Source organism: Dama dama, chromosome 1, assembly GCF_033118175.1.
Source record: "Dama dama isolate Ldn47 chromosome 1, ASM3311817v1, whole genome shotgun sequence".
Lineage (NCBI taxonomy): Eukaryota > Metazoa > Chordata > Mammalia > Artiodactyla > Cervidae > Dama > Dama dama.
In genome coordinates, this window is record NC_083681.1 from 63,194,771 (window position 1) to 63,203,580 (window position 8,810).

General features: G+C 47.4%; 1 long non-coding RNA gene across 1 annotated transcript; it reads right to left on the reverse strand.

The window, feature by feature from the left end:
* Positions 1 to 5,986: 5,986 nt before the first annotated feature.
* On the reverse strand, positions 5,987 to 7,870 carry LOC133062545 (uncharacterized). Its single transcript, XR_009694207.1, has 4 exons — positions 7,638 to 7,870; positions 7,411 to 7,515; positions 6,267 to 6,554; positions 5,987 to 6,183 (listed from the first exon to the last, which is right to left on the reverse strand). It is a non-coding gene; the product is annotated as an uncharacterized LOC133062545 (long non-coding RNA).
* Between the last annotated feature and the right edge of the window lie 940 nt (positions 7,871 to 8,810).

An 8,810-nucleotide genomic window follows, 5' to 3' on the forward strand; every position in this document is an offset into this window, starting at 1 on the left:
CTTTGCGATGGCCTGAGCGTCCTTGATAGTGTGGCTGGGTGGGGCAAGTTGAGCTTTGGCATCGGGGCAAAGGGATGGATTCTAACGGTTTCTTCACTGGTTGAAAAGGCTGCTTCCTGCCCAGCTTTTTTTTTTTTTTCCCTTCGTTATGTACCAGCTCAGCTTTTAACGTGGAGGAGTGGCCCCCTTCTCTTAAGTGAGTGGAGGCCAGCAGGGCAGGAGCCGAGCTTACCGCTGCTGTTGGGCCTCTCAGCTGGATGGGCCAGTTGTTCTGAGAAGGCAAGTGTCCTGTTTGAGCCTTATACTTTGCAAATCTCATGTCCCTTCAGGTCTCAGAAATCCCCCCATCCCTGCCCACCGAATTAGAAAGGCAAGTAGCCAGGCTCCCACTTGACAGGAGAGGAAATTAGGCCAAAGTCCTTCCAAACCTGAAACCTGCCTCAACTAGAGTGCCAGGGAATATATATTCACAGGACTCTGGCAGTCCTGCTCACAGGAAGGTCTTTTGAGAATTTATTTTTCAAGGGGAAGAGTTTCATTAGGCAAAAATCCACTAAAGGCTATATTCAATACCTCCTAAATGGTACTTGTTGGGTCTGTTTTTTGAAGATTATAATTAGGAGTAGATGGGCCCATTGTTGTAATTATTAGCTGCCTGTTATTGAGCATGCACTATGTGCCAGGCATTTTATATATTTTATCTTAGTTAATACTAATATAACCTGAGATGAGTAGTAGTAATACTTCAATTTAACAGATAAGGAAATTGAGAGTCACAGAAATTCAATAACTTGCTCAAGTCACACAAGTATGTAAGTAAGGAAATGGATGTAAGGTCTTCTGACTCCGGACATTCACTCTTACCACCCTGTGCGTAGTCGCTCAGTCTTGTCTGACTCTTTGCAATCCCATGGACTGTAGCCCGCCAGGCTCCTCTGTACCTAGAACTTTCCAGGCAAGAATACTGGAGTGGGTTGCCATTTCCTGCATTTGTTAACAACACACATTCTGGGGCCCACACCAAATCTACCAGATCAAAATCTCTTGGGGCCTCAGAAAGTCCCTGGCCACGCAACCTAAAGTTGCCTCCTTGCCAGACACTAACACAGCACTATTTTATTTTCATCACTGTACTGATCACAATCTGAGATCTTCTCACTTATGAATTTGCACATTTTCTTTCTTCCCCATTAAGTGACAAGTTCCACAAGTGCGCCGACAGCACACCCAAAGTTTTATCTCCAGAATACTAAACAAGGGTAGTACCTAGTCAGTACTCAACACGTAATTACAGAATACATTATTAGACACTGTCCAAAGCACCGCGCTAAGGATGCTGACTTTGGAGACAGGTTAGGAGGAAGAGAATTACTGTTGAGTACTAGTGTCTCCCAAGGCTATGGGGTGGGGAAATGTTGGCACACATGCCACATATTTGCCACAGATTCCAGGGAAAGAAACTCAACCCTAAAAAAATTACGTGCAAGATGACACAGCACATCAGTAGGCCAGCCAGGTATAATGTTGTCCCTTCTCAAGGACCTTTATCTCTTACTTGGGAAGCCAAAGTGAATGCATATGTAATGGAGAACAGACATATGATTCATAACAAGGTGTTGAACAGAAATGGAATCAGATTAATTGGATTAAGGAGAAATTGGAGTGGAAATAGATGTGGAAGGTTTTCTGGAGGAAGCATTAATAGAAAGTGAGGTACCCTTGATGAATAAATACTCCTTTGTGTCAGACTTGTACTGTGGGCTTTACCTAGAGTGGGGTATTCACATCCCTTACAACACCCTAATGGAATAAGTATTGTGATAACTTTATGGATGGGGAAACTGAGTCACAGAAAGGCTAGGGAACTTGCTACAGGTCACAGAGCTGAGGAATGAGTAGGGATAAACAGCAGAGGTTTCAAAGCCCGTAGTCCTAAGCACCCAGTGAGTGAAGCAGGTGTGAGTGGCAGGAAAGAGCCTGACTAAGTGTCTGGGTGTGGGGTCAGGAGTTGGAGGTGTGGTTCTGGGGTAGTGATGGAATGAAGACAGGTTCAGGTTTCCTTTCACTGGAATATTGTTATGATTCAACTTGACAACCTGTCTGCCATTCCCCCTTGTTTAAAGGCGTTGCCTGTCCAAACACACCACCCCTTGGCTGTGATCACAAGTGACTCAAAGGTTTATTACCTAATCAGACATTGGCAAAGTTAGGGGAATCCCTAGGTGAGCAGCCCCCTGACAAGAGAACTCCCTAACCTCTTCAGGGAGAGAAAGCCTGGTCCTGGGGATGTTGATATAGGACAGGAGCCCACCTGCTGAAAAATGCCAGGAGGTAATTGAGAAGAGAGATTAGTTTCAGGTGGTCTCTTATTAATATGTTTGACAATGGGCTGTACTGACTTTACATAACCAGTTCAGTATGTGAGGTCCACTTTCTGGTGGGAGGGTCCCTGGAGCAGGTCATCCCAAGAGGCAGCGAACATTCAGGAGCCAGAGATTTCAAGGTACTTCATATAAAATTTGGTTTTGGTTTGATGGCGCATCTGCTGGGCTATTTAGATGACTTAGCCTGTGTTGTTTATCCACACATAGCAGAAAATTCCCTTGAGGACACACACTCCTCCTCTTTGAGGGCACATATATTACAGTGGTAAGGTCATCTAGAGCTAGTCTGTCATCTGCCATCCTGGCAGTTAGGATTTTTGCCCTTCAGTGAAAGCCTCAAGTGCTGCCACTGTTTATGTTACACTGTGAATGTCACGAGATTCTAATAGAACCTCAGACACTTCCTCTGCTGCATCTGCTATAATACATTCCTTATGTAATCAAGCCCTTAGTCCCACTCCTCTAGCCCCAAGGTGTCACTTTTATATCTGGGGCCATGCATAAGGAAATGCTCATCATTTCTTCTGGGGATTGTGACCAGCAGGGTCCCCTCACGGGGTGGCTGGAAAAGGTTAAGAAGATCAGTGGAGTCAGTAGAGTGTGCGGGTGAGTTTAAGGAGTTGGGACATCGGGAGTGAGTTATCTAGGGGAGGGACACTGGAGAACCAGATTCCTTCTGTAGCTTCTAATCACTCACGTTCCTTTACTATCTGGGCCAGCGGAGAGCTCCCATCATGCTGTGTGGGCCTGGGAAGACAGCAATACAGGCATGTGGATTTGAATGGTTACATGATCCGGACTCATGGGCCAGGGACCAAACTTGATAACATTCAACCAATGTCCTGTCGGGTCCTGGGTAAGACAGAGCAAGACCTAGAGACCTAGACCAGTAGCATTAATATTGGTGGGTGTGGTGGGGGAGCCTTTTTTCATGAGTCTTGGTTCATCTGGCATGGTGTGAATAAGGAAGTGGCTTGCTCATAGGGGCCAAGTGTACCCAGTGACTGGGCCTCTGGGATGTAGCCTTGATCATGTGTACATACAGACTAGCTCGGTGATGGCCTTAAGCAGGAGGCTTGCTTTAGGAGGTTTAGGAGGGGAAGTTTTAGCCACAGTAGTAATGGGGTTTATTGTGCCCAATGGGGAGGAGAGGGTTAAGTTTGAAGATCTGTCTGGTGTTCACCTCTTTTGAATGTATGATACATGCTGAGTGGGCTATCCCCTAAGGGGAAGATCCCTGTGTTCTGGCAGGGGCACCTTGGCAGATGATGTGGGTAACTGGGTAGTCATTCTCTGAGATGTGGTGGTTGTCTAGGATTAGGTCATCACCTGTAATGCTGTGATAGGCTCCCTGGGAAAGTGCAGCTCTTGACCCAGGTCATGGAAGCACAGGCTGATGTCAGAAAGGCTGTCACAAGGATGCCCGTGGTGGAAAGTGTGTTCAAGGGCACAAGTTGCTATGTGCTGGGCATCATAACTACAGTAGAGGAATTTTCAGAAGTGGGCACTAAAATGCAGAATCACATTCCTTTTTTATTTTCCTGCCAGCTGCTTAGGATAATGTAATCTGCTTGGCTAGTGGTGCCAGGGAAGAAGAGTGGTACACTCCAAACAGATAGGAATGAAAGTGTGGCTGCCACATTGCCCAGGTGTCCTGGCATTGAGTAGGAAAACTGTGTCCCAGAGTGAGGCTACATCAGCCATATCAGGTGGAGCCAGCTAGTGAAACCTAAAGGTTCAGCAGTAACATTTTCAGATGTGTAGGCTCCACAGTGGTGTTCAGGGATGTCATTCATAGTGCTAGGTGATGGCATCTGTATCCCACAGCCATGAATGGCTGTCCTTGCTCCAATATCATATGGTAGGGAATAGAAAGTCTTAGACATGCTCTTTTAGAACATCAGCTTTGAGGATCAGGATCTCTTTTGCTTTTCTCCAAGATCCACATGGTGGTAGGTGTTGGTACAAGGGCTTTCCCTACAAGAAGGGTCTGAAACTGGCCAGGCTTTAAATTCATCATAAATTCCATCATGGGGGACGTTTTCGAGGCTGGTGGTGCCTGTTCATCAGGCTGGTAGGAACGTAGTATCAGGGATTTTACTGTTCTGTGTATGGCCATAGGGTCCCAGTTTAAGATGTGCCCTTGGTCTGGACATTAATCCTTTGTGGATTGAGTGCTGATTGAAAAAGGATAGAAGAATGGAGGACCAGGGGAGCTTGCAGCCATTGGATACAGGAATTTATGACTGGAGCCTGGATCTCCCATTAGAATCAGTAAAGGCAAAATGAGGTCATTTTCTTATGGGTGAGGGGCCCATAGGAGCAGGGATCAAGGGAGATAAAAGTAGTAAAAGAAAACTGATTTGGGAAACCACATGCCGTTTTGTAGCTTTAAGAAAAAAAAAAAGAAGCCAACTCTGTAGACATCTTCAGAGTTTAGTTTTATAACAAAAACTGTTTGAATAATCAGACCTTTACATTCCTGAAGATAAAATAAACATGTAATCTTTTATCTTTTCTTGCTCAATAAAATTGTTCAGAAGATTAAAAGTGGTAAAGACAATGTAAAATTTAACATTTTCATACTGACGTTGTACACTGTTTTACTTAACATTTTGGGGAGTAACTGCCTCTGACTTCAACTCAAGAAAACACTTTTTGTTGCTAATGTAATCGGTGTTTGTAATGGCGTCAGCAAATTAAGGGATGCTTATTATTCAAAAAAAAAAAGATGCATTATCGCCGAGTCCGTGGTAGCACATGGGAGGGGCGAGCCAGGAATAGACAGGGGTCCTGCCCACCATGACTGGAACGTGCGAGCGGCCCAGGGAATCTGGGGTAAGGGCCCATCTCAATCTGTTCGTCATTGGGAGTGTGGTTAGGCATTTTTCCTCAGTCATTCTGCTGAGACTGACAAAGGGCACCCAGCTCTCTCCCCTAGGATTAAATATTTCTGGGAGAGCAGTAGAATATGGCTGGGAAAGGTGACCATAGCCTCATATTGGAGGTGGTTCTGAATGTCAGTCTCTAAGACTATGAATTTAACGAGCCATTAGTCCTTTGCAGAATCTTGAGCAGAAGTGATGTGACTGGATTGCACTGGGGCTGGACTGGGGTGGGAGAGGCAGGGGGTGTCTTTGCTGTTGTCGTCTCCCTGGAATCTTATTCTCCAGGTGCAGGTTCTTCTTATTAGAAAGGCCTCCCTTCATCCCCAGAATAAGACACTGGTAACCCTGACTGCCCACTTTCTTTCCCCACAGCAGATGCACCATCCAACCCCCTATCTCTTTACCGGCTTATTTGTTTAGTGTCGATCTCTCCCTCTCTAGCTGGCAGGTACCATTCAGGCAAAATCAATGTTTGTTTTGTTCATATATATGTATCTCCGGGGCCTAGAACAGGTCCAGCCATGACTTAGGCGCCCTAAGGTGAATAGGTGAATAGAGTGTATTATTGCCTCGTTTGATGAAAGGGGAAATTGATGCCCAGGAGAGGTAAGCAACTTGTCCAGATAAGACAGCTAGTGGTTGCCAGAGTCAAGATTTGAGTCCAGAAAAGCCTGATTACAAAGACTGCTCTTCCCATAGGGTACAATACTCCGGAGGAGACTTAGACCATTGTAACTGAGAAAAAGGGTCTTTAATAAACTGAAATGGGAACCTCAACAGACGAAGAGGGTGAGGTGGTGACGGAGGAGAGATGACAAATCCACTTGACTCCACGCTCCTTGGAGTCCGGGAGGACAGGAGAGTCCTTGGATACCCATCTGAGCATGCCGTGCCAGGCACAGTGCTGGAGGCTAAGGATTTAAAAGTAAACAAGATGCAGTCCCCACCTTGAGGAGCTCACCGTGCAGGGGTGGTGTGTCGAGGGCACACTTACTGAATTCAGGGAGCGGGAGGCATCCCCGAGCCCCCACACAGCATCAAATGGGCATGCTGCCGGGCACTGGCTGAGCAGCAGCATCTCATGGTCCTGTTCATCCGTTTAGTAGAGTCACTGAACACGTGGGTTGTACCAGATGAAGTGGTGATATTACAGATACAGAGGTGGGTTAGACAAGGGTCCATTCTCAGGCGCATACAGAAGCAAGAGGTGGCAAAGCTTTCACTCTGATTCATTCACCAGCTAGAAAACAAGTGCCTCCCATGCGCCAAACACCACTAGACTCTGAGGATAAAACAATGAACCAAGGAGTTAACATCCCTATACTCAACTTACAAGTGGTACGTAATTGTATGTGGTATTATTGTTACTATTATTAATAACAGCAACGACTGGCAAGGGCTAAGTGCCAACTGCTGTCAAAACACTTATGTGATTTATCTCACGTATTCCTCACAATGACCCTATGGCTACCCCAATATTACAGAGGAAGAAACTGAAGCTGCCATCTCCCTAAAGTCTATGATTTTCTGGGAACACAAAGGAGAGTGTAACTAACTGTGATGAAGTCAGAAAAGGTTTTACAGGATTTTTCAGAGGGCATCTAGGGACGTATGAGTATCCTCCAAGCAGAAACATTGGGGCAAGAATCTGGAATGGTGAAAGCGTAATACCTGCTTCAAAGGGGAGTTGAGAGAAACCAGCATAATAAGGTATGTAAAACCTGAGCCCCGTGCCTGGCAAGAAGTAGATGTTCTCAAATGTTTGCTCCCCTTCAGGTCCCCTGTGGTGGCAGGAACACGTGACCACTCTCTCCATGCCCTTGGATTTTTAGAAGACATACAAGTCATCATGCCCGTGGAGGTCACTCCAGGACGATCTCTGCCCTCAATTCAGAGTTGGAATGTTTGTCATCGCCAGCCAGGGCAACTCTTTCATTGTATGAGGTCGTTGTGCAAACACACACACACACAGGGTTACTGGGGAGTTTGTGGTAAACACCAGCCTCTCTCTTGGATCAAAATAACTGAGTGGTCTTTGTGGCTGGTCTAGAGGAACACATTACATGAGTAAATTAGCAGTTCCCCCACGACGTGCACGACCACGGGGCGCGCACACACACACAGAACGCCTGACTCACCGTGCGGCCTCTCCAAGTCACAGCCCATGAATAGAGGCTCTTCCTTCCTCCCAGAGAGAAGCCAGGGTGCCAAGTACACCGGAGAAGCTTAGAGGCTCGTCCCTGCTACGAAACAGTTTTATTTTATAAGACAAATCTAACGATCACTTCTTCTGGCTCCTAGAAGAAGAAAGAAACTGTTCCCTCTCGATACTGCGCCCATCGGAGAGTTAATCAAGCCTACTTACCAGCCGATGATGTAATCCTGGTGACTTCCCCAATCAGCTCTGGGCTGCCTGCCCCCCAGACGCCTTCCCAGCTAATTGCCCTGCTTCGCACCTGTTCCTTCTCAGGAGGCTCTGGCACCCGAGCGCCTGGGGCCTGTGCTACCTCCTGTCTCTGCCAGGATACCCGCAGGCCCTGGTGGACAGCCAGGCCCCCTCCACGGCCTGAGGCTGAGGGGGTACTTCCTTGTCACTTCTGCTTGGGGCCAGTGGTTCTTCTGCAATGGGGGTGCAAGCCCACGGCTCAGAGGCTGGGCCTGTGGGCCGCCTGGGTGTCTGTCTGACCGGATGGAGCGTGGTTCCCGCCGTGAGCTCTCACACCACGTGTGCTCTGCATGACACCCCTGTGTCTTCAGGGCAGGGCCACTACAGACAGCAAGTGCCTGATGGCTCATATCCTAATTCAGACCCTCCTTCTCTGCCTCAGAAACTGGAGAAGACTCATGATTACAGTTTTGAACCAGCTCCAACAGACCCTCTGATTCCAAGAAGCCATCCTTGACCCCGTGCCTGCCTAGCACCCTCCCCCTCCTAGGGCTCCTCCTGTTGCTCTTCTCCCCTGCACTGCCAGCCGGTATTTACTTTTCCCTCAGAGTCAGACACAGCTGAACATCTAAGCACACTCGCTCAATGGAGCACCGTATTATTCCAGTAAAGGGATGCTGCAGGCTATACTAGAAAGTTCAGAGGCTCAACACAGGCTTGGATCTGAAGTCTGCCTCAGCCACTTACTAGCTGGACCAATTCAGATAAGGTACACGGTCTCTCAGAACCTCAGCACCCTCATTTCTGAAACAGGGACAACGGTCCCCACCTTGCAAGGCTGTCGGGTGGATTAAACGAGATAAGGCAAGGAGCAAGAGCTTGTGTGAGTGCCAGCACTGCAAGACCCATGCAGGACTGTCTCAGCCAGCAGTAATTTCAGTGTATGGATTTGATCAGCTCTTCATTAGATGTGAAATTCTAACTTGGCTCTTCCTTTGAACCCCTCGGGGCCTGGCACGTGTGTGTGTGTGTGTGTATGCACTCAGTTGCTCAGTCTTGTCCGACTCTTTGCAACCCCATGGACTATAGTCCACCAAGCTCCTCTGTTCATGAGATTCTCCAGGCAAGAATACTGGAGTGGGTTGCCATTGC